General features: G+C 43.7%; 3 non-coding genes across 3 annotated transcripts; all 3 read right to left on the bottom strand.

Moving 5' to 3' along the window:
- Positions 1–7,945: 7,945 nt before the first annotated feature.
- On the bottom strand, positions 7,946–8,019 carry trnai-aau (transfer RNA isoleucine (anticodon AAU)). Its single transcript has one exon. It is a non-coding gene; the product is annotated as a tRNA-Ile (tRNA).
- Positions 8,020–10,507: 2,488 nt separating this feature from the next.
- trnai-aau (transfer RNA isoleucine (anticodon AAU)) lies at positions 10,508–10,581 on the bottom strand. The gene has a single exon. It is a non-coding gene; the product is annotated as a tRNA-Ile (tRNA).
- Positions 10,582–17,659: 7,078 nt separating this feature from the next.
- trnai-aau (transfer RNA isoleucine (anticodon AAU)) lies at positions 17,660–17,733 on the bottom strand. Its single transcript has one exon. It is a non-coding gene; the product is annotated as a tRNA-Ile (tRNA).
- Positions 17,734–26,798: the final 9,065 nt, after the last annotated feature.

The following is a 26,798-nucleotide window of genomic DNA, read 5'->3' as shown; positions in this document are numbered from 1 at the left end:
GCTGGGGTCAGAGCAAAGTGAGAGAGATTTGACTGCAGTTGGAGAAACATTTGGATGCAATGCAGGTGTCGTTTATCTGATGCTTCAAGTTCCGCGTTCTGTGGTAAGGATGTGTTCACTGAAGCTCAGTGACAAGACTTTCCATGTGCGGTTGTGCATCGCATCTGTGCGCAATAGTGTGAATCACTCCATTCATGAAACATTTCTGATGACAGGGTTTTTGCACAAATATTGCATAAACCATATCCCTTAAACATTGTTACTTGTTTCTGTATCAAACTGATGAGGATGCATATCAAAATGAACAGATAAAGAGCACTTAAATGCAACAAATTTAATTCTGATAAATATTATTTTGCTAATACTAAACAGCCCATCCGAAAAACACTGCCCCGCGATACCCGGTGGGCAGGATGAGCTGCTGTGAAATTGATATCACCCCAATGTGATTCGATCACGCTGCGTTTTGACGTGGTGTCAGATGTCTGTCTGTCTATCTGTCTGTCTGTATATCCGTCTGATTGCGTCTCTGCCTTAATCTCAGGCTTTTTGTTTGCTGGCTGCAGGCCGCCCTCCCCGAATGACTGAACAACTACCGGGCCGTGTATCGGAATCAATGACTTTGACTGACTGTCTGCCCATTTATGGACCTGAATGGCCACATTTCTGAGTTCCTACCTTCGCTCTGTGTCGCAGGCCTGTCTCTGTCCCTCAGGATAACAACACACCCACAAGCTTCGCGACTGAACACAGGTTTGGTCATTCTGTCCTCGCAGCTCCTTCGGGAACTCATGATTTTGAAATGAAGTCTTTTTCCTGGGTGACTTGTGAAGTTTTGGTCAGTGAAATGTTTGCGAAAGAGAAAGGAAGGAAAAGGATTGAGAGTCTTTCATGAGGGACAGAAGTGATGAAGTTTAACGGAGAAGCAACTCGATCACATTCAATGCAGAGAGAGACAAGGGCAGCAGGCACATGGGAACAGCACCACCTGCACGTTCCCCTTCAAGTCACACACGATCCTGACTTGGAAATATATCCCCGTTCCTTCATCGTCGCCTGGTCAAAATTCTGGAACTTCCTACCTAACAGCACTGTGGGAGAACCTTCACCACACGGACTTCAGCGGTTCAATAAGGCGACTCACCACCACCTTCTCAAGAGCAATTCGTGCTGGGAAATAAACGCTGGCCTTGCCAGCGACGCCCACATTCCATGAACGAATTTTTAAAAATGACTCAGCGATTTACGTTCCAGCTGAACACATCCGATGAGGGTTTTTTGATTAGTTCGGGTTTCCGTAGTGTCGTGGTCATTCCGTTTGTTTGTGAAGGCACAAAGTCTCCGGTTCGATGCCGGGTTCAAGCGTTATTTGGGAACTTGCTCCAGACGAACCTCCCGCCATAAACTTGTTCTCCAAAAAGGAGTGGTCACTGGTCGCTCATGTTAAATTTCAGAATGGTTGCATCAAATTCCTTGTGTCCTCAACATTTTTAACCAGACTGTTAAAATACGGTCTGGAAAACGAAAATCGGTGAAAGTTCATCACACACAAAACAGAACACTGATTTAAAGTTTCACTATCCATGTTATATTTCCGTGAGTCTGCACCAGAAAGTTATCGGTTGACCAATGGCGATTGCAACAATTCTTGTTCTTTCACAGACTTTTATTAGTTTAATTAATTAATTTGATAGCGTTCATTACTCACTGTAACCTCAAGCTTTAACTCGGTGAAAAAGCACTTTTATTCAACATGAGAAACTTTGCCTCTCTGGCGTAATTATTTAGCGCGTTAACCGAAAAGTTGGTTGGTAGGTGGAGACCACTCAGGGAGGGTACAATGCCCGGGATTTCAAACCGTGTTTTCACTGCAAGAAAATGCACCATAAAGGAAATTGATGAAGAGAGGCGAATATTGTTGAATTGAAATAGTTAGTGTACAACTTGAAATTACCGCACATCGGAACAGAAAGTGAGATTAAGGACCAAAAAGGAGATGTATGCACGGAGGGAGAGGGCAAGGCTGAGATACTAAATGAGTACTTTGCATCTGTCTTCACCAAGGAAGAAGATGCTGCCAAAGACAGGAAAACAGGAAAACAAGGGGTATTTGAGATATTGGATGGGATAAAAATTGATAAAGAGCAGGTACTAGAAAGGCTGGCTGTAATTAAAGTGGATATGTCACCCGGTCTGGATGCGATGCATCCTTGGTTGCAAAGGGAAGTAAGGGTGGAAACTGCAGAGTTGCTGGCCATAATCTTCCAATCCTACGGGGGTGGTGCCTGACGGCTGTTTAAGCATTTCTCAGTCCCACTACTCCCATTAATGAGACATTTTTATGCTAAATTCTGCTTAATGCATTCATGTCTCGTTCTCCTCACAGTGAAAAGTCAGTAATTTTATCCCAGTATAAAAGAAAAAAAGTCTCGTATTTATAAAGCGCTTTTCACCACCTCATGACGTCTCAAAGCGCTTTACAGCCAATGAGGTATTTTTGAAGTGTAGTCACTGTTATACTTGTGGTAGAGTGGATAATCTGCGGATGCTAAGATGGATAACAATGTAGCTTTGGAGCAATTAACTCCGCAGAGTCTCACTTGATAATACAAGTCACACATTCAAAGCGAATGTGGTAAAGAGAGGCTAATATTGTTGATATGAATTAGTTAGTGTACAACTTGACATTGCTGTACATCGGAATAGAAAACGTGATTGGATGGATAGAAGAGTTCTCAAAGGATGGCCGATCGGTAAAAGGAAGCACCGAATTCTGCAGTGGCTGCAGTTCTGTGGCAGCGCTGGCTCTTTGGGTTAGGGGTATGATGCTCGATTTGGGGATTTGATGATTAGTTTTGCATTCAAATCCCGGAAGAGCCCTGCGTTGCCATTTTAAGTGCAAGTTCATTAATTGGTTTTTCACGTCTTGACAGTGTGTGGAAGGCAGGAATGAGCATGTTGGAGCCCGAGAGGACAGAATGTAAAGGCTCTGTCGACGCAACTCACGTGGAGAAAATAAATGTCTAAAGATGGTGTGCAGGTTGATGCTGAACATGAATCGAAATATAAATATATCCCAATTCACATGAACGCGGAATAAAAATACTCCGACATTAATCGGTAACCGAACTCGAGCCTCCCGAGTAGCAGGCGAGAATTCTACTGTTGAAACAGCAACGTCCGCACAACAGCCGGTTGCATGTGTTCAGCTGGAAGCCAAGAACATACAGTCTCATAGATCGCCTGTTTCAACATTCAGCATTTTGATCCACAGCCGTGTCGGATTTGTCGTTCGCAGCTGCGATGACCCAATGATTAAGGCGTTGGACTTGCAATGTGGTTTTTCGACGCAGCACACATGGAGAAAGGAAAATGTCTCAAAATGGTACGCAGATTGAAGCGAATTGCGAATGTATCCTATTTCATGCGATCTCATGAACGCAGAATGCCAATTGTCCTGAATTGGACGAAAGGTCGAACCCAGGCTTCCTTCTTGGCAGACGAGAATTCTATCACTAAAACAGCAATGTCCGCACGGTAAGGGTCTGCAAGTGTATAGTTGGAAACCTGCCTGAAAGCACATCATTTCACAGATCTTTTGTGATAATCCGACGCATTCTGATTTACAGCCGTGCATTTCAATTGCTTGCAGCTGCGATGGCCGAGTGCTGAAGGCGTTGGACTGAAAATCCAAGAGGGTTTTCCCCCGCAGATTCATAATCCTGCTCACAGCGCCGTTTCTTATAGTGTTGTTCAATGCTAAAATAAATATAAACTGCTGTTAACCAGCCGCATTTCTCTCCTTCAATGAGATATGTCAGCGCCGCAGACGTGTTTAATTCGGAGACCAATGGTCTCTTACAAGACATCTGAAGGAATCTCTCCCGAGCTCCATGTTAAATTCTGCTCGTTCGCAGAACTTGACATTTGTTTCTATACTTTAATCTGTCTTTTGACTCTCTGTGGTTTCCCCTCATGGACTTCTCAGGCTTTATTAAACGGCCAAGGATGATCGAACCTGCAGAGAACTGTAAAGATAGATAGACTGAGACGGTAGGAGAAGCAAAGGTGTAACCGAGCTGATGAATTCAGAACTAATGCCTCCATATTTATATCTCTTCGCCCTCACAGTAAAAAAATCAGCAAATTGATTACAGTACACTTATGGTAGAGTGTATAAGATGCGGATGTTGAGACAGACAACAATCGAACCGTTGCCACGGTGATGAAAACGCCGAATCCAAAACACAAGACTACAAGGAAACGCTGAAAATTCTTTGCTGCGAACAAGCAGAGCAACGCGGCCTTTCCGACTTGCCCCTTTGTGATTCAGATCATTTTCAGGCCAGACAAGTTGCTCGCACAAAATGGCATTTTCTGTTCGAACTAGTATCGCGACAGAAGATGATGTTCAGGAAACGACAGCACCAAGTGCAAGTAGGCATGTACATGAAATAGAAAGTGAGATAAATTACAACCACAAGCTGCCGGTGTAAATCATTCAATTTCCCAAAATTCACCCACCGAATCAATGCAGCTGCTGGGAAAGCTGCAAGGCAACCCAGCTCTTTCGGGCATCGTTTGAAGCAACTGGCAGTTTAAAGTGGCATCTCCTGCTGCTTCTGTGGGGAGTGAGAGAGAGACACTGTCGGTATCTGCGTACAGTTTGATTTTGTACAGAACTGCAGAGAGAATCGGCAAATATACCGGGGCTGTGAGATATGGTATCTTATTCATATTGAACCACAAGAATATCCGCAGTCAGAATCTGAAAGGAAGGGAGAGATAAGCGGCCTGAGAATAAACACAGAGCTGAATGAATCACGAAAGAGTGAAAAATAAATAAATGTTATCAGTTCTACGGTGTCTGGTGCGCAATCTTGGAAGCTCCCCGATGGACTGGTGGTTTACGATTGCACTGCTCCCACCACCGCTTGGTTCGATTCGCGGTCAGGGAATTAACTCTAACAAGAGTGAAGATCCTATTAAATTAACTGCATGAAGCTAATTAATCGCAGTTTGTAGTTGAATCATTGCGTTAATCAACAGCTAACTTTCTATTTCAGACTGAAGGAGATATTGACGTGGTGACCGAGAGACAGTCAAAACTTCAATAAGATTTTTGTGCTAAGCATGGGATGAAATTTGATCACTTTACAAACTATCGAAAGCCATAAACTAATACAAAAACGACAGAAGCCTTTAAACCAGATTGAGGTCGAATCGAGAATATTCTGACCCATCAGGAGATGCGCTATTTATTAGCTCAGATTGCGGAGAATTAGCAGCAGCTCACACTCCCACAGCGCTGCGGTATGAACATGTACCGAGTCAACCTCGGTCATGAGCACGAGACTCCACGAGTCTGGGAACATCAAAAGGCGCTCACTAAACAATTACCAAAGAGAGGTAAATTTTTCTCCGGTCGACGATAGCTTTGCTGGTCGAACAGTACACTTCAAAAGAATCAATCTTCAGATCGTTGGTTCAATTCTATCTCAAAGGAGCGATCAAGCAGCAATTAGCTCAAAGCCGCTCTCGTAAGTTTACAGCTGAACATTTTGGCGCTGTGGCACAGGACGCCTCTTTCCCTTTCTCAAACCTGAAGGCTTTCTGTGTCTGCTCGAACACGGCTGTTTTGCTGGAGCATTTGCCTCTCCTCGCCAGCAGGGAGTGCCTTCGAGCTGCAACACTTCAAACCGCATTCACTTTCAGGCAAAAAATCTTCTCCCAGTCAGTCAGACAGACTCTCGCTGTTCCCTCAAGCTCGGGGCGACTGGTCCTTTCTGATGACCTGGTCTGTCTTCCACAGGCTCGGGCTCTTCTCAGCATCATTCATGATTACTGTGGTTTCCCGCTCTGCTGTTGTTCACTTGCTGTTGCTCGATACCGAGGATTGAAGCAAAGTAATTAATGTATTCAGAGAGCGGGCCAACGGAAGCCAAGATTTCTCTGCTGGTCGTGGAGCTGCTTGGAGGCGAGTGCGAAGCAGCTACTGTGAAGGACAATCCGTTCTTATATTTCTTGCTGGTTTACTTAAATACAAACCTACCGTGGACGGATATCGGGTTGATTTTCTGGGCGAATCAAATCAACCGCGAAGAAAAATCACCCTCAGCCAAAGGAACAGAAAATAGAAAACAAATATTTGTAAACGATTAAGTGCCAGAATTCAAAATCCAACCCACGCCTCCAGGGGAGGTGGAGACTTGAAAGAAGCGCCTCAGACCGGCTCGGCTTCCCGCTAAGAAACTGTAATTTACTGAACCTGATTTGCCCAAAGAGGCGCCAAGAAAGTTTCACTTCGTCCGGTTTTTAGTGGATGAAGTTGGAAGGCAAAAATATCCCGCATTGGTCGTAAATCGAACCTGTGTCTTTCAAGTGATCAACGATAATTCGACCCCTGCACCACCAATACCAGTTGTGTTGTGATCAGTGAATACATGTGTCCATTTGGAATCCGACCTGAAAGAAAATGCAGTCTGACAGAGCTCCGGTGAAAATCCAACGCAGTCTGAACGACAGCCATGCAAGAACTGCCACGTGCCGCTGAGATCACCGAGGGATTGAAGCGTTAAATTCAAAATTAAATGGAGTTTTGCTTCGTAGGTTCGAATTCTGCCCGCTGAATTATTGTTTAAAGATCCATTCAATGCTCAAATGAATGAACTGGATCTAATTCACTTCATTTATCTCTCTCAGAGCATGAGAGATACTCGAGCGTGGCCGGCGCTTTTAATTGGGTGCCCAATGTACTCTTGCAAAATTCAAATACACGAGGAAGAATCTCTCACAATCTGCAACTAAAATTCTGCTACTTTGCAGAACCACCCATTTATACTCGACTTTATTTACATTTATCTCTCTATCTCTCCCTGTCTCTTGTCTCTTTGTGTTGGCCCCTGATGGACTTCTCAGGCTTCCTGGAACGGTGAAGGCTGATCGAATCCGCAACACCAGCAGGGAAACATAAAGGAAAAAAAGACTGAGACGGTCGGAAAAATAAAGGTGCAATCCAGCTGATAAATTCGGAGCTAATGTCCCCACATTTATGTCTCTTCGCCCTCACAGTAGACTCTGACGATGCCGAGACAAATGCCACTGAAGCTTCAGATCAACTAATTCTGAAAAGTATGATTTGAAAAAACAAGTCGTACATTGCAAACGAATTTAGTAAAGAGAGGCTAATATTGGTGACTGGAAATAGGTCGTGTACAACTTGATAATGCTGTATATAGGAATAGAAAACGAGATTGAGTGGACAGAAGCGGTTGGAAATGATCGCCGATCGATTGAAGACTATGGTGAAATTTTAAACCGGCTGCAGGGCTTTCTAGCAAGCGGCTCGTTGGTCTAGGGGTATGATTCTCGCTTTGGGCGTTTTACGAATGGAATATGCGAGAAATCCCGGACGAGCCCTGTTACCTCACTGCTTTTTAGTGAAAAGTCACCAATTGGATTCTGACATCTTTGCAGTTGTTCGAATTCAATTATATTTGAGCTCCAGAGGACAAAGTGCAGAAGTTTCCAAGGCGCAACACACACGGAGTAAATAAAATGTCTCAAGATGATGTGGAGATTGAAGCTGAATGTGAATTTACCCCAATTTAGGCGGTCTCATTGATATTAGATGACGGGATCGAGAACCACATATCCAAGTTTGCCGATGACACAAAGATAGACAGAATTATAAGCAGTGTGGATGGAAGAATGAGATTACAGAGAGATATTACAAGATTAAGTGAATGGGCAAAACTGCGGCAAATGGATTTCAACGTAAGCAAGTTTGAGACCATCCACTTTGGACCTCAAAAAGATAGATCAGAAAACATATTAATGGATGTTACTCCAATAAATTGACCTTATGACATTTTGTGTGGATTCGCTTGTTTCTGAAGACTGCAAAACTTTTAAAAGTCACCAAAATATTGCAATAGGAATCTTATGGCGCATACGGGGATCCAACCCGCGGCCTTGGCGTTATTAGCACCACGCTCTAACCAACTGAGCTAACCGGCCATGTATACATCTTAGCTTTATGGGCTTACCCACGTGTTGGGTAGTTTGTGTTTATTTTTACACCAGCTGACAGGGTTTAACAACGAATATTGAACAAACCACATCCCTCAAACATTGTTACTTGTTTCTGTATATACTGTCGAGGATGTAGATCAAAATTAACAAACAAAGAGCACTTTAATGTAACAAATTAAATTCCGATCAATGTTATTTTACTAACAATGAACAGCCCATCCATAAAACACTGCCCCGCTATAAAACCTGTGGGCAGGACCCTGAGCGACTGTGAAAATGATATCACCTTAACGTGATTCGATCACGCTGCGTTTTGACGTTGAGTCAGATGTCTGTCTGTCCATCCGTCTTATTGGGTCTCGGCCTTATTCTCAGGCCAGGCTTTTTGTTTGCTGGCTGTAGGCCTCGCTCCCCGACTGACTGAACAACTACCGGGCCGTGTGTCAGAATCAATGACTGTGACTGACTGTCTGCCCATTTATGGCCACATTTCTGAGTTCCTGCCTTCGCTCTGTGTCGCAGGCCTGTCTCTGTCCCTTCGGATCACAACACACCCACAAGCTTCACGACTGAACGCAGGTTTGGTCAGTCTGTCCTCGCAGGTCCTTCGGAAGCTAATGATGTTGAACTGAATTATTTTTCCTGAGTGACTTGTGAAGTTTTGTTCAGTGATATGTTTGCGAAAGAGAACGGAGGAAATAGTTAGTGTGCAACTCGACATTTCTCTACATCGGAATAGAAAACGTGATTGGATGGATCGAAGAGGTCTGAAAGGATGGCCGATCGGCTGTGGGTGGCACCGAATTCTGCAGTGGCTGCAGTGGTTCATTACCGGTAATGAAAATGAGGTAATATACTACCACAAGCTGGCGGTGCAAATCATTCAATTTCCCAAACTTGACCCACCGAATCAAATGAAGCTCCAGGGAAAGCTACAAGACAACGCCGGTCTATCGGGCATCGTTTGAAGCAACTGGCAGTTTAAAGTGGCATCTACAGCCATGCAAGTGCGGCCATGTGCCGCTTGCGATCGCCGAGTGGTTGAAGCGTTAAATTCAAGATCAAATGGAGTTTTCATTCGCAGGTTTGATTTCTGCTCGCTGAATTATTGTTTAAAGATCCGTTCAATGCTTAAATGAATGAACTGGATCTAACTCACTTCATTTATCTCTCTCAGAGCATGAGAGATACTCGAGCGTGGCCGGCGCTTTCAATTGGGTGCCCAATGTACTCTTGCAAAATTCAAATACACAAGAAAGAAGCTTGCCCAATCTTCAACTAAAATTCTGCTACTTTGCAGAACCACCCATTTATACTCGACTTTATTTACATGAATCTCTCGTCTCCTTGTCTCTTGTCTCTATGTTGTCCCCTGATGGACTTCTCAGGCTTCCTGGAACGGTAAAGGCTGATCGAACCTGCAACATCAGCAGGGAAAGGTAAAGGAAAAACAGATTGAGACGGTCGGAAAAGTACAGGTGCAGCCCAGCTGATAAATTCGTAGCTAATGTCTCCACATTTTTGTCTCTTCGCCCTCACAGTGAAAGAAAACAGCAATGTGAGTAAAATATACTTATGGTAGCTTGTATACTCTGACGATGCCGAGACAGATGCCAATGTAGCTTCAGATTAACTAATTCTGAAAAGTATTGTTTGAAAAAACAAGTCGTACATTGTAAACGAATTTAGTAAAGAGAGGCTAATATTTGTGATTGAAAATAGGTAGTGTACAACTTGATATTGCTGTATATAGGAATAGAAAACGAGATTGGGTGGACAAAAGCGGTTGGAAAGGACAGCCGATCGGCTGAAGACTATGGTGAAATTTTAGACCGGCTGCAGGGTTTTCTGACAAGCGGCTCGTTGGTCTTGGGGTATGATTTTCGCTTTGGGCGTTTTTCCAATGGGATATGCGAGAGGTCTTGGGTTCAAATCCCGGACGAACCCTGTTATCTCACTGCTTTTTAGTGAAAAGTCACCAATTGGATTCTGACATCTTTGCAGTTGTTGGAATTGAATGATGTTTGAGCTCCAGGGGACAAAGTGCAGAAGTTGACAAGGCGCAACACACACGGAGTAAATAAAATGTCTCAAAATGATGTGGAGACAGAAGCTGAATGTGAATTTCCCCCAATTTCGGCGGTCTCACTGATATTCGATGACGGGATCGAGAACCACATATCCAAGTTTGCCGATGACACAAAGATAGACAGAATTATCAGCAGTGTGGATGGAAGAATGAGATTACAGAGAGATATTACTAGATTAAGTGAATGGGCAAAACTGCGGCAAATGGATTTCAACGCAAGCAAGTTTGAGGCCGTCCACTTTGGACCTCAAAAAGATAGATCAGAAAACATATTAATGGATGTTACTCCAAAAAATTGACCTCATGACATTTTGTGTGGATTCGCTTGTTTCTCAAGTCTGCCAAACTTTTAAAAGTTACCAAAATATTGCAATAGCAATCTTATGGCCCGTACGGGGATCCAACCCGCGACCTTGGCGTTATTAGCACCACGCTCTAACCAACTGAGCTAACCGGCCATGTAGACATCTTAGCTTTATGGGCTTACCCACGTGTTGGGTAGTTTGTGTTTATTTTTAAACCAGCTGACAGGGTTTAACAACGAATATTGAATAAACCACATCCCTTAAACATTGTTACTTGTTTCTGTATATACTGTCGAGGATGTAGATCAAAATTAACAAACAAAGAGCACTTTAATGTAACAAATTAAATTCCGATCAATATTATTTTACTAACAATGAACAGCCCATCCATAAAACACTGCCCCGCTATAAAACCTGTGGGCAGAACCCTGAGCGACTGTGAAAATGATATCACCGCAACGTGATTCGATCACGCTGCGTTTTGACGTTGAGTCAGATGTCTGTCTGTCCATCCGTCTTATTGGGTCTCGGCCTTATTCTCAGGCCAGGCTTTTTGTTTGCTGGCTGTAGGCCTCGCTCCCCGACTGACTGAACAACTACCGGGCCGTGTGTCAGAATCAATGACTGTGACTGACTGTCTGCCCATTTATGGCCACATTTCTGAGTTCCTGCCTTCGCTCTGTGTCGCAGGCCTGTCTCTGTCCCTTCGGATCACAACACACCCACAAGCTTCACGACTGAACGCAGGTTTGGTCAGTCTGTCCTCGCAGGTCCTTCGGAAGCTAATGATGTTGAACTGAATTATTTTTCCTGAGTGACTTGTGAAGTTTTGTTCAGTGATATGTTTGCGAAAGAGAACGGAGGAAATAGTTAGTGTGCAACTCGACATTTCTCTACATCGGAATAGAAAACGTGATTGGATGGATCGAAGAGGTCTGAAAGGATGGCCGATCGGCTGTGGGTGGCACCGAATTCTGCAGTGGCTGCAGTGGTTCATTACCGGTAATGAAAATGAGGTAATATACTACCACAAGCTGGCGGTGCAAATCATTCAATTTCCCAAACTTGACCCACCGAATCAAATGAAGCTCCAGGGAAAGCTACAAGACAACGCCGGTCTATCGGGCATCGTTTGAAGCAACTGGCAGTGTAAAGTGGCATCTACAGCCATGCAAGTACTGCCATGTGCCGCTGCGATCGCCGAGTGGTTGAAGCGTTAAATTCAAGATGAAATGGAGTTTTCATTCGCAGGTTTGATTTCTGCTCGCTGAATTATTGTTTAAAGATCCGTTCAATGCTTAAATGAATGAACTGGATCTAACTCACTTCATTTATCTCTCTCAGAGCATGAGAGATACTCGAGCGTGGCCGGCGCTTTTAATTGGGTGCCCAATGTACTCTTGCAAAATTCAAATACACAAGAAAGAAGCTTGCCCAATCTTCAACTAAAATTCTGCTACTTTGCAGAACCACCCATTTATCAGAGACTTTATTTACATGAATATCTCTATCTCTCCTTGTCTCTTGTCTCTATGTTGTCCCCTGATGGACTTCTCAGGCTTCCTGGAACGGTAAAGGCTGATCTAACCTGCTAACACCAGCAGGGAAAGGTAAAGGAAAAAAAGACTGAGACTGTCGGAAAAGTAAAGGTGCAACCCAGCTGATAAATTCGTAGCTAATGTCTCCACATTTTTGTCTCTTCGCCCTCACAGTGAAAGAAAACAGCAGTGTGAGTAAAATATACTCATGGTAGCTTGTATACTCTGAAGATGCCGAGACAGATGCCAATGTAGCTTCAGATCAACTAATTCTGAAAAGTATTGTTTGAAAAAACAAGTCGTACATTGTAAACGAATTTAGTAAAGAGAGGCTATTATTGGTGACTGGAAATAGGTAGTGTCCAACTTGATATTGCTGTATACAGGAATAGAAAACGAGATTGGGTGGACAGAAGCGGTTGTAAAGAATGCATTAAAGGGTAAGACGGTACATGAGCAGTGGTGTTCATTTAGGGAGTTATTTTACAACTTTTAAAATAAATATACTCCACTGAGGAAAAAAGGGTGTAAAAGAAATGACAGCCATCCGTGGCTAAGTAAAGAAATCAAGGATAGTATCCGACTAAAAACAAGGACATATAAGGTAGCCAAACTTAGTGGGAGGATAGAAGATTGGGAATTCTTCAAAAGACAACAAAAAGTAACGAAAGGATTGATTAAGAAAGGGAAGTTAGATTATGAAAAGAAATTAGCAAAAAATATAAAAACAGATAGCAAGAGTTTCTATCGTTATATAAAAAGAAAAAGGGTGGCTGAGGCAAACGTAGTTCCCTTAGAGGATGAGACCGGGAAATTAATGGTGGGAAACATGGAGATGGCAAAAATGCTGAACAAATATTTTGTTTCAGTCTTTACAGTAGAGGACACTAAGAATATCCCAACACTGGATAAACAGGGGACTCTACGGGGGGAGGAGCTAAATACGATTAAAATCACTCAGGAGATGGTACTCAGTAAAATAATGGGACTCAAAGCGGATAAATCCACTGGACCTGATGGCTTCCATCCTAGGGTCTTGAGGGAAGTGGCAGTAGGGATTGTGGATGCTTTGGTGATAGTTTTCCAAAATTCCCTGGACTCAGGAGAGGTCCCGGCAGATTGGAAAACTGCTAATGTAACACCGTTATTTAAAAAGGGTCGTAGGCAGAAGGCTGGAAATTATAGGCCAGTTAGCTTAACATCTGTGGTGGGTAAAATTTTGGAGTCTATTATTAAGGAGACAGTAACGGAACATTTAGATAAACATAATTTAATAGGACAAAGTCAGCATGGCTTTATGAAGGGGAAGTCATGTCTGACAAATTTGCTTGAGTTCTTTGAGGATACAACGTACAGGGTGGATAAAGGGGAACCAGTGGACATAGTGTATTTAGACTTCCAGAAGGCATTCGACAAGGTGCCACATAAAATATTATTACTTAAGATAAAAAATCACGGGATTGGGGGTAATATTCTGGCATGGGTGGAGGATTGGTTATCGAACAGGAAGCAGAGAGTTGGGATAAATGGTTCATTTTCGGACTGGCAACCAGTAACCAGTGGTGTTCCACAGGGGTCGGTGCTGGGTCCCCAACTCTTTACAATCTATATTAACGATTTGGAGGAGGGGACCGAGTGCAACATATCAAAATTTGCAGATGATACAAAGATGGGAGGGAAAGTAGAGAGTGAGGAGGACATAAAAAACCTGCAAGGGGATATAGACAGGCTGGGTGAGTGGGCGGAGATTTGGCAGATGCAACATAGTATTGGAAAATGTGAGGTTATGCACTTTGGCAGGAAAAATCAGAGAGCAAGTTATTTTCTTAATGGCGAGAGACTGGAAAGTACTGCAGTACAAAGGGATCTGGGGGTCCGAGTGCAAGAAAATCAAAAAGTTGGTATGCAGGTGCAGCAGGTGATCAAGAAAGCCAACGGAATGTTGGCTTTTATTGCTAGGGGGATAGAATATAAAAACAGGGAGGTATTGCTGCAGTTATATAGGGTATTGGTGAGACCGCACCTGGAATACTGCATACAGTTTTGGTCTCCATACTTAAGAAAAGACATACTTGCTCTCGAGGCAGTACAAAGAAGGTTCACTCGGTTCATCCCGGGGATGAGGGGGCGAACATATGAGGAGAGGTTGAGTAGATTGGGACTCTACTCATTGGAGTTCAGAAGAATGAGAGGCGATCTTATTGAAACATATAAGATTGTGAAGGGGCTTGATCGGGTGGATGCAGTAAGGATGTTCCCAAAGATGGGTGAAACTAGAACTAGGGGGCATAATCTTAGAATAAGGGGCTGCTCTTTCAAAACTGAGAAGAGGAGAAACTTCTTCACTCAGAGGGTGGTAGGTCTGTGGAATTTGCTGCCCCAGGAAGCTGTGGAAGCTACATCATTAGATAAATTTAAAACAGAAATAGACAGTTTTCTAGCAGTAAAGGGAATTAGGGGTGATGGGGAGCGGGCAGGAAATTGGACATGAAGCTGAGTTCGGATCGGTCAATGCCCTGTGGGTGGCGCAGAGGGCCCAGGGGCTGTGTGGCCGGGTCCTTCTCCTACTTCTTGTGTTCTTTAGATTTGTGGTTGGGATCAGATCAGCCATGATCTTATTGAATGGCGGAGCAGGCTCGAGGGGCCGATTGGCCTACTCCTGCTCCAATTTCTTATGTTCTTATGTTCTGATGATAGCCGATCGGCTGAAGACGATGGTGAAATTTTAGACCGGCTGCACGGCTTTCTAGCAAGCGGCTCGTTGGTCCAGGGGTATGATTCTCGCTTTGGGCGTTTTTCTAATGGAATATGCGAGAGATCCCGGCCCTGTTATCTCACTGCTTTTAAGTGAAAAGTCACCAATTGGATTCTGAGATCTTTGCAGTTGTTGGAATTGAATTATATTTGAGCTGCAGAGGACAAAGTGCAGAAGTTTCCAAGGCGCAACACACACGGAGTAAATAAAATGTCTCAAGATGATGTGGAGATTGAAGCCGAATGTGAATTTACCCCAATTTCGGCGGTCTCATTGACATTTGATGACGGGATCGAGAACCACGTATCCAAGTTTGCCGATGACACAAAGATGGACAGAATTATAAGCAGTGTGGATGGAAGAATATTGCAATAGGAACCTTACGGGGATCCAACCCGCGACCTTGGCGTTATTAGCACCACGCTCTAACCAACTGAGCTAACCGGTCATGTGCACATCTTAGCTTTATGGGCTTACCCGCGTGTTGGGTAGTTTGTGTTTATTTTTACACCAGCTGACAGGGTTTTATAACGAATATTAAATAAACCAAATCCCTTAAACATTGTTACTTGTTTCTGTATATACTGTCGAGGATGTAGATCAAAATTAACAAACAAAGAGCACATTAATGTAACAAATTAAATTCCGATCAATATTATTTTACTAACAATGAACAGCCCATCCATAAAACACTGCCCCGCTGTAAAACCTGTGGGCAGGACCCTGAGCTACTGTGAAAATGATATCACCGCAACGTGATTCGCTCACGCTGCGTTTTGACGTTGAGTCAGATGTCTGTCTGTCTATCCGTCTGATTGGGTCTCTGCCTTATTCTCAGGCCAGACTTTTTGTTTGCTGGCTGCAGGCCTCGCTCCACGACTGACTGAACAACTACCGGGCCGTGTGTCAGAATCAATGACTGTTACTGACTGTCTGCCCATTTATGGCCACATTTCTGAGTTCCTGCCTTCGCTCTGTGTCGCAGGCCTGTCTCTGTCCCTTAGGATCACAACACACCCACATGCTTCACGACTGATCGCAGGTTTGGTCAGTCTGTCCTCGCAGGTCCTTCGGAAGCTGATGATTTTGAACTGAATTATTTTTCCTGAGTGACTTGTGAAGTTTTGTTCAGTGATATGTTTGCGAAAGAGAAGGGAGGAAATAGTTAGTGTGCAACTCGACATTTCTCCACATCGGAATAGAAAACGTGATTGGATGGATAGAAGAGGTCTGAAATGATGGCCGATCGGCTGTGGGTTGCACCGAATTCTGCAGTGGCTGCAGTGGTTCATTACCGGTAATGAAAACGAGGTAATATAATACCACAAGCTGCCGGTGAAAATCATTCAATTTCCCAAACTTGACCCACCGAATCAAATGAAGCTCGTGGGAAAGCTACAAGTCAACGCCGGTCTATCGGGCATCGTTTGAAGCAACTGGCAGTTTAAAGTGGCATCTACAGCCATGCAAGTACTGCCATGTGCCGCTGCGATCGCCGAGTGGTTGAAGCGTTAAATTCAAGATCAAATGGAGTTTTACTTCGCAGGTTTGATTTCTGCTCGCTGAATTATTGTTTAAAGATCCGTTCAATGCTTAAATGAATGAACTGGATCTAACTCACTTCATTTATCTCTCTCAGAGCATGAGAGATACTCGAGCGTGGCCGGCGCTTTCAATTGGGTGCCCAATGTACTCTTGCAAAATTCAAATACACAAGAAAGAAGCTTGCCCAATCTTCAACTAAAATTCTGCTACTTTGCAGAACCACCCATTTATACTCGACTTTATTTACATGAATCTCTCTATCTCTCCTTGTCTCTTGTCTCGATGTTGTCCCCTGATGGACTTCTCAGGCTTCCTGGAACGGTAAAGGCTGATCGAACCTGCAACATCAGCAGGGAAAGGTAAAGGAAAAACAGATTGAGACGGTCGGAAAAGTAAAGGTGCATCCCAGCTGATAAATTCGTAGCTAATGTTTCCACATTTTTGTCTCTTCGCCCTCACAGTGAAAGAAAACAGCAATGTGAGTAAAATATACTTATGGTAGCTTGTATCCTCTGACGATGCCGAGACAGATGCCAATGTAGCTTCAGATTAACTAATTCTGAAAAGTATTGTTTGAAAAAACAAGTCGTACATTGTAAACGAATTTAGTAAAGAGAGGCTAATATTTGTGATTGGAAATAGGTAGTGTACAACTTGATATTGCTGTATATAGGAATAGAAAACGAGATTGGGTGGACAAAAGCGGTTGGAAAGGACAGCCGATCGGCTGAAGACTATGGTGAAATTTTAGACCGGCTGCAGGGTTTTCTGACAAGCGGCTCGTTGGTCTTGGGGTATGATTTTCGCTTTGGGCGTTTTTCCAATGGGATATGCGAGAGGTCTCGGGTTCAAATCCCGGACGAACCCTGTTACCTCACTGCTTTTTAGTGAAAAGTCACCAATTGGATTCTGACATCTTTGCAGTTGTTGGAATTGAATGATGTTTGAGCTCCAGGGGACAAAGTGCAGATGTTGACAAGGCGCAACACACACGGAGTAAATAAAATGTCTCAAAATGATGTGGAGACAGAAGCTGAATGTGAATTTCCCCCAATTTCGGCGGTCTCACTGATATTCGATGACGGGATCGAGAACCACATATCCAAGTTTGCCGATGACACAAAGATAGACAGAATTATCAGCAGTGTGGATGGAAGAATGAGATTACAGAGAGATATTACTAGATTAAGTGAATGGGCAAAACGGCGGCAAATGGATTTCAACGCAAGCAAGTTTGAGGCCGTCCACTTTGGACCTCAAAAAGATAGATCAGAAAACATATTAATGGATGTTACTCCAAAAAATTGACCTCATGACATTTTGTGTGGATTCGCTTGTTTCTCAAGTCTGCCAAACTTTTAAAAGTTACCAAAATATTGCAATAGGAATCTTACGGCCCGTACGGGGATCGAACCCGCGACCTTGATATTATTAACACCACGCTCTAACCAACTGAGCTAACCGGCCATGTATACATCTTAGCTTTATGGGCTTACCCGCGTGTTGGGTAGTTTGTGTTTATTTTTACACCAGCTGACAGGGTTTTATAACGAATATTGAATAAACCACATCCCTTAAACATTGTTACTTGTTTCTGTATATACTGTCGAGGATGTAGATCAAAATTAACAAACAAAGAGCACATTAATGTAACAAATTAAATTCCGATCAATATTATTTTACTAACAATGAACAGCCCATCCATAAAACACTGCCCCGCTGTAAAACCTGTGGGCAGGACCCTGAGCTACTGTGAAAATGATATCACCGCAACGTGATTCGCTCACGCTGCGTTTTGACGTTGAGTCAGATGTCTGTCTGTCTATCCGTCTGATTGGGTCTCTGCCTTATTCTCAGGCCAGGCTTTTTGTTTGCTGGCTGCAGGCCTCGCTCCCCGACTGACTGAACAACTACCGGGCCGTGTGACAGAATCAATGACTGTGACTGACTGTCTGCCCATTTATGGCCACATTTCTGAGTTCCTGCCTTCGCTCTGTGTCGCAGGCCTGTCTCTGTCCCTTAGGATCACAACACACCCACAAGCTTCACGACTGAACGCAGGTTTGGTCAGTCTGTCCTCGCAGGTCATTCGGAAGCTAATGATTTTGAACTGAATTATTTTTCCTGAGTGACTTGTGAAGTTTTGTTCAGTGATATGTTTGCGAAAGAGAAGGGAGGAAATAGTTAGTGTGCAACTCGACATTTCTCTACATCGGAATAGAAAACGTGATTGGATGGATAGAAGAGGTCTGAAAGGATGGCCGATCGGCTGTGGGTGGCACCGAATTCTGCAGTGGCTGCAGTGGTTCATTACCGGTAATGAAAACGAGGTAATATAATACCACAAGCTGCCGGTGAAAATCATTCAATTTCCCAAACTTGACCCACCGAATCAAATGAAGCTCCTGAGAAAGCTGCAAGACAACGCCGGTCTATCGGGCATCGTTTAAAGCAACTGGCAGTTTAAAGTAGCATCTACAGCCATGTAAGTACTGCCATGTGCCGCTGCGATCGCCGAGTGGTTGAAGCGTTAAATTCAAGATCAAATGGAGTTTTCCTTCGCAGGTTTGATTTCTGCTCGCTGAATTATTGTTTAAAGATCCGTTCAATGCTCAAATGAATGAACTGGAACTAACTCACTTCATTTATCTCCCTCAGAGCATGAGAGACACTCGAGCGTGGCCGGCGCTTTTAATTGGGTGCCCAATGTACTCTTGCAAAATTCAAATACACAAGAAAGAATCTTGACCAATCTGCAACTAAAATTCTGCTACTTTGCAGAACCACCCATTTATAAGCGATTTTATTTACATGAATCTCTCTGTCTCTCCTTGTCTCTTGTCTCTCTGTTGTCCCCTGATGGACTTCTCAGGCTTCCTGGAACGTTCAAGGCTGATCGAACCTGCAACACCAGCAGGGAAAGGTAAAGGAAAAAAAGACTGAGACGGTCGGAAAAGTAAAGGTGCAACCCAGCTGATAAATTCGTAGCTAATGTCTCCACATTTTTGTCTCTTCGCCCTCACAGTGAAAGAAAACAGCAATGTGAGTAAAATATACTTTTGGTCGCTTGGAAACTCTGACGATGCCGAGACAGATGCCAATGCAGCTTCAGATTAACTAATTCTGAAAATAATTATTTGAAAAAACAAGTCGTACATTGTAAACGAATTTAGTAAAGTGAGGCTAATATTGGTGACTGGAAATAGGTAGTGTAGAACTTGATATTGCTGTATGTGGGAATAGAAAACGAGATTGGGTGGACAGAAGCGGTTGGAAAGGATAGCCGATCGGCTGAAGACTATGGTGAAATTTTAGACCGGCTGCAGAGCTTTCTAGTAAGCGGCTCGTTGGTCTATGGGTATGATTCTCGCTTTGGGCGTTCTTCTAATGGAATATGCGAGCGGTCCCGGGTTCAAATCCCAGACGAGCCCTGTTATCTCACTGCTTTTTAGTGAAAAGTCACCAATTGGATTCTGACATCTTTGCAGTTGTTCGAATTGAATTCTCTTTGAGCTCCAGAGGACAAAGTGCAGAAGTTTCCAAGGCGCAACACACACGGAGCAAATAAAATGTGGAGATTGAAGCTGAATGTGAATTTACCCCAATTTTGGCGGTCTCATTGATATTAGATGATGGGATAGAGAAACACATATCCAAGTTTGCCAATGACACAAAGATAGACAGAATTATAAGCAGTGTGGATCGAAGAATGAGATTACAGAGAGATGTTACTGGATTAAGTGAATGGGCAAAACTGCGGCAAATGGATTTCAACGTAAGCAAGTTTGAGGCCGTCCACTTTGGACCTCATAAAGATAGATCAGAAAACATAATAATGGATGTTACTCCAAAAAATTGACCTCATGACATTTTGTGTGGATTCGCTTGTTTCCAAAGTCTGCCAAACTTTTAAAAGTTACCAACTGACCTAACCGGCCATGTATATATTTTAGCTTTATGGGCTTACCCACGTGTTGGGTAGTTTGTGTTTATTTTTACACCGGCTGACAGGGTTTTTGAACGAATATTGATAAACCACATCCCTTAAACATTGTTACTTGTTTCTGTATATACTGTCGAGGATGTAGATCAAAATTAACAAACAGAGCACTTTAATGTAACAAATTAAATTCCGATCAATATTATTTTACTAACAATGAACAGCCCATCCATAAAACACTGCCCCGCTGTAAAACCTGTGGGCAGGACCCTGAGCTACTGTGAAAATGATGTCAGCGCAACGTGATTCGATCACGCTGAGTTTTGACGTTGAGTCAGATGTCTGTCTGTCTATCCGTCTGATTGGGTCTCTGCCTTATTCTCAGGCCAGGCTTTTTGTTTGCTGGCTGCAGGCCTCGCTCCCCGACTGACTGAACAACTCCCAGGCCGTGTGTCAGAATCAATGACTGTGACTGACTGTCTGCCCATTTATGGCCACATTTCTGAGTTCCTGCCTTCGCTCTGTGTCGCAGGCCTGTCTCTGTCCCTTCGGATCACAACACACCCACAAGCTTCACGACTGAACACAGGTTTAGTCAGTCTGTCCTCGCAGGTCCTTCGGAAGCTAATGATTTTGAACTGAATTATTTTTCCTGAGTGACTTGAGAAGTTTGGTTCAGTGATATGTTTGCGAAAGTGAACGGAGGAAATAGTTAGTGTGTAACTCGACATTTCTCTACATCGGAATAGAAAATGTGATTGGATGGATAGAAGAGGTCTGAAAGGATGGCCGATCGGCTGTGGGTGGCACCGAATTCTGCAGTGGCTGCAGTGGTTCATTCCCGGTAATGAAAATGAGGGAATATACTACCACAAGCTGCCGGTGAAAATCATTCAATTTCCCAAACTTGTCCCACCGAATCAAATGAAGCTCCTGGGAAAGCTACAAGACAACGCCGGTCTATCGGGCATCGTTTGAAGCAACTGGCAGCTTGAAGTGGCATCTACAGCCATGCAATTACTGCCATGTGCCGCTGCGATCGACGAGTGGTCGAAGCGTTAAATTCAAGATCAAATGGAGTTTTCCTTCGCAGGTTTGATTTCTGCTCGCTGAATTATTGTTTAAAGATCCGTTCAATGCTCAAATGAATGAACTGGATCTCATTCACTTCATTTATCTCTCTCAGAGCATGAGAGATATCGAGCGTGGCCGGCGCTTTTAATTGGGTGCCCAATGTACTCTTGCAAAATTCAAATACACAAGAAAGAATCTTGCCCAATCTGCAACTAAAATTCTGCGACTTTGCAGAACTACCCATTTATACTCGACTTTATTTACATGAATCTCTCTATCTCTCCTTGTCTCTTCTCTCGATGTTGTGCCCTGATGGACTTCTCAGGCTTCCTGGAACGGTAAAGGCTGATCCGGTCACGTGAACTCATATCGGGATTTTCGGGGCCCCCCCGCTGGAAACCCGCAGGAAACCCAACCCGAAAATCGAGCCCATGATGTCTGTCCATTGACTTTATGCCAGTTAGAAATTTAACAGAAATGAAAGGCAGGAGCAGATGTTTAATGACCAATGGATTTTGCTGAACACCATTTGTTCTTTGAATTATCGGTAACTGTTTTCCTTAAACCCCACACTCGACCGCAAGAATAACATGTCTGAGATGGGGATTTGACTCAGTCTCATTTTTTTTCTGTGACGGTACTGGTGGACATTTCCCAAGAAGCAGAATCCAAATTGAGGAATATTTCATTTTGAAACCGATGTCCCTCTTTGGTTCCATGAGGGTTTCAGAGAAACTGGAATATTTGTTTGTTGGTGATTCTGCTGGAACCGCAATAGTCTGATTATAAATGTAACTAAAACGGATGATGCCGATACTAAAGCAATGGTGAGGACAGCAACTTTCCTTATTAATGGCAAAACACCGCAGTTCTCAGTCTGTTACATCAGATATTTTTAATACTCTTCATTAACAATATTTGAGTAAAAACAACGACATAAAACGATACAAAGTTCATCAGCTGATAAAACTATTCAATTCAAAATATATTTTTTCCGCAGAATTACATCAGTTAAACAAATTCCCCATGTTTGTTTATAGAAGAGAGACATTAAATCTATTTATTTAACAACGATAACTTGCTTTTTAAATTGCGCCTTTAAGGTAGAAAAAAATCCCAAGGCGCTTCAAATAGAATGTGAAATAAAAGCGAGACAGAGTGAAGGAGAGGAGGAGGAGGCATGAGTCGCTGTTTGATCAAAGAGCCGGGTATAACTCGGGCCGAGGGAAATTGATCCTCGGGGGAGTGGAGCGGGGCGATTCTAGAATGTGGGAGCTCGCCGGCTGAAGGCCGAGGCGCTGATGGCAGATTGAACGGAGGGAGAGTTAGAAGAGATCCGAGCCAGAGGGCGGGGAGAGTTGGGTGTGTGGGGTTGTAAGGCTCGAGGAGGTTACAGAGAAGAAGGTGATAAACCTGTTAAAAATAAAAGGGACCCTTCCCTTATTGAACAGAGATATAAAGTAAAAAGCAAAGAAGTTATGGTAAACTTTTATAAATCACTGGTGAGGCCTCAGCTGGAGTATTGTGTCTCATTCTGGGCATCACATTTGAGGAAGGATGTGAAGGCCTTGGAGAGGGTGCAGAGGAGATTTCCTGGAATGGTACATGGGATGAGGGAATTCAGATATGTGGAGAGACTGGGGAAGCTGGGATTGTTCTCCTTGGAACAAAGTTAAGGGGAGACTTGATAGAGGTCCTCAGAATAGTTCAGGGTTTGATAGGGAGTAAATCCAGATAAACCGTTTCCACTGGCAGGAGAGTCGCTCACCAAAGGACACACACTTAAGATAATTATCAACAGAACCAGAGAGGAGATGAGGAGACATGTTTTTTTTACACAGGGAGTTGTTACTGGTCTGGACCGCTCTGCCTGAAAGGGTGGTGGAAGCAGATTCAATAGTAGCTTTCAAAAGGGAATTGTATGTATTGGAGTGATTCGGTTGGTCGCATTCTCGCCTCTGAGTTCGAAGATTGTGGGTTCATTCCCACTCCAGAGAATTGAGCACAATATCTAGGCTGACACTCCCAGATCAGTACTGAGGGAATGCTGGACTGTCAGAGGTGCGGTCTTTTTTATGAGATGTTAAACCGACACCCCATCTGCCCTCTCGGGTGGACGTGAAAGATCTCATGGCACTATTTCGAAGAAGAGCAGGGGAGTTATCCCTGGTGTCCTGGCCAATATTTATCCCTCAATCCACATCACGAAAACAGATAATCTCATCAGTATCATATTACTGTTTGTGGGATCTTGCTGTGCACATATTGGCTGCCGCATTTCCTATATTACAACATTGACTCCAATTCAGAAGTATTTCATTGGTTGTAAAGTGCTTTGGGGCGTCCGGGGGTTGAGTAAGACGCTATATAAATGCAAGTCTTTTTTTTCTTTTTGTATATTTGAAAAGGAAACAATTGCAGGGCAATGGGGAAAGAGCGGGGGAGTTGGACTAATTGGACAGCTCTTTGAAAGAGTCGGCACAGGCACGATGGGCCGAATGGCCTCTTTCTGCGCTATAAGATTCTATAGATTCAGAAGGCAAATTTCATGGAGGGATTTTAACAGAAAATAAAGCTGTCTTTGCAACGGACATGAGCTAACATCTAAAATACCCACGGCTGTGGAGACAGTCAGTCGAGATTCGTCCATGATCGAGCCGAATACTTCAGGACTTCCGGTGATAAATTATCAAACATCCCGTTGAAATATTTCAACCAAAATTCTGTCACGAGAAGAAAGAAAACATGTTGGTAAATGAAGTCAATTAACTCATTCCCACTCTGCAAAGGGACTAAATACAGCCAGTGTCCATCAGGTTTTATTTTAAATTGATGCGTGTCACAATCTCTGGGACATTTGCAATTTAAGAATTTAAGACCATTTTAGATAGTTGATAACGTTTATGAAATTGAAAATCAAACTGTATGCATAAAGAGGCAATTGGACGAAAGACTGAGGAAAGCTTTCCAATTGTGGATGGCCGGTCAGGAGCTCTCACCTCACTGTTAAAAACTGTCCACTAATAACGTCAATTCAATCTGGGTTACGGCCGGTGCCGACCTTGCCCGGGTTTCTTTCCCGCATTCCTTTGGAAAGGAAATTCTCCTGCTTGTTTATGAATCCCTCGACTATGCGGACCATCTACCTCTGCAACCTGCTCCACCACAGACACCAACTCACGCGCTCCACGTCTCTGACTGTGGTCTGTTGTGTATCACCCGACTCCACTCCCACCAACATCAATGTTGACCTTTCACAAATCACCCATCTGCATTCAGTATTTGTTTAATTATTTCTCGGGATGTGGGATGTCACTGGCAAAGCCGGCGTTTAATGCCAATCCCTAGTTGTCCTGAGATGGTGACGGTAGGCCTTTGTACTTCTCCACCCGAATGCACAGACGTGGATATATCTCTCCTCACTCCTAGGCATCAAGCTCCATGTTGGAGCACATCCTCGGTCTGGACCCCTAGTGTTTCCCAGATTCCGAGCAGCATTTCCAAACCTCACCTTATGAAAACCCCTGAGAGCGCTGTCCAAGTGGACACTGACGCTTCTGTTGGCAGGACATGGACTCCTTTCCATTGTGTGTCTCAGTGATGGTATCAGCTGCTCATTCATCAAATATAATACGGTTTACAGTCCGAGCTCTTATTCGGTCACAAAAACCTTACATTACTACAACCTCAACAGAACCTCCCCATTGCCCCAGCCTGATATTTCCTCATTCCCACACTCATCCTTCAAGAAAGTTACCCGTTTAGCGCCAATTCAAGCTGCATTTTGCTGTGAACCAGTGCTCACTGGGTTGAATCTGGAACTGGGACTGACATTGTCTGAATTCACTTGCAGCTCGCACTCGAGGGGGCTTCCATTTCACCATTCAGGGCTGAACTTTAACCCGGAGGTGAAATGTCCCTGTCGATCCCTCACCACCACCGACCCCCATGTTTAGCGTTTTTTTTCAACCGAAGAACGTTCTCAACATCGCGCTGTTTGTTAAGCGAGTCCGGTGACCTGGCCTCAGCTCATCTTCTGGCAACAATGTGCAGCAGTTGATGTCCCTCTGACCTAACTTTGTCCCATGAACCCCAGGCCCAGTGCCTTTTGCTCCATTGTCTCAACGTAAGAATTGAGTCTGTATTATTCTTTTGTTTGGTTTGGAAAACCCTTCTGTCAAATTAGAAAAATAGAGAGATAGAGAAATAGATGTAGAAAGATAGAGAGAGAGATATGGAGGTCGAGAGATGAAGAGCGAGATTGAGAGAGATGATAATAGAGAGATAGAGATGATGATAGAGAGACGATAAAGAGCGATATATATATATATATATATATATAAATAGATAAATAGACAGACAGAGAGAGAGAGGGAGGGAAAACAGAGACTGAGATTGCTGCATGTGGAAAGCCAGAAAGATAATTTGCACTTTCCTCCCCAACTTCTTTAGTAATAGAATATTTATGGTCAGTGATCTGTCAATAAACAGACTAATGGACTCTCGGTCGATTACTGAGAACTAACTCTCTGTGCCGCTCTGCTGAATTGAACTCACAGTCTGTGGCGGGGTGGTCCCTGGTCTTTCTGAATGTGAGACGAAAGCCTTTGTCCAGCACGGAATCACGATCTGGGCTGCTCGGGGTCACGTCCTCAACATCGTCACAACTTCCCGGAACTGGCGCTGGAAGGAAATGATTGTTGGGAATCAGAGCAGGAGTTTTAAAAGGTAATTCACAAAAAAAAACAGAAACCCATTGTTACTCAGTCATCAAACCACATGGAGCAGTTTGGGTCCATCAACAATATGGAACAATTCTCAGTCCTAGAAAAGAGAAGGCTAAGGGGTGATCGACAGAATGGTTACAGCACAGGAGGCCCTTCGGCCTATCGAGCCCTTGCAGGGTAAAGCGTTTGGAGCTGCTGGGGATTGAATGCGGGAACTCACACACGGTGAGCTCCATCCCCACTGATCGAGGTCTTTAAGATTATGAAAGGCTTTGATAGGGTAGAAGTAAAGAACATTTTTCCACTTGTGGGAGAGACCAAAACGAGAGGTCATAAATATAAAATAGTGGCTAGTAAATCCAATAGGGAATTCAGGAGAAACCTCTTCACCAACATGTAACCGTAGGGGTTAATTATTGCGGCAGGTATTGGCGAAAAAATTGAAATTGCTTTCTCCGCTATTTTAACTCTCAGTTTGATTTATTTCTTTAAACTGGACTTATTTCGTTGTCACGACAGCAGGTAATTGAGTGTGGTATGACAGGGTTAAGTGTTCGTCGGTTTGATCACCAACAGAAATTTCCGGGCTTTTTTGGGCAACAGGCATGAGTCATCCAATGGGATATTTCAATACAAATTGCAAAACAATTGTCCGAATGGCGATTAATGATTGGCATTGGGCTGGTGCAATTGTACAGAAATGTGATTACAAATAAAGGAATGAGTCGGCAGCCTCCGAGCCCAGGGGTGAACTTACCAGGACCCTCTGCGCTGGGGGTCTGCTCATTCAA

Source organism: Heptranchias perlo, chromosome 20 (assembly GCF_035084215.1).
Source record: "Heptranchias perlo isolate sHepPer1 chromosome 20, sHepPer1.hap1, whole genome shotgun sequence".
Taxonomy (NCBI): Eukaryota; Metazoa; Chordata; class Chondrichthyes; order Hexanchiformes; family Hexanchidae; genus Heptranchias; species Heptranchias perlo.
Note: the sequence above shows the minus strand (reverse complement) of the source record. Positions and strands in the feature narration are given on the sequence as shown.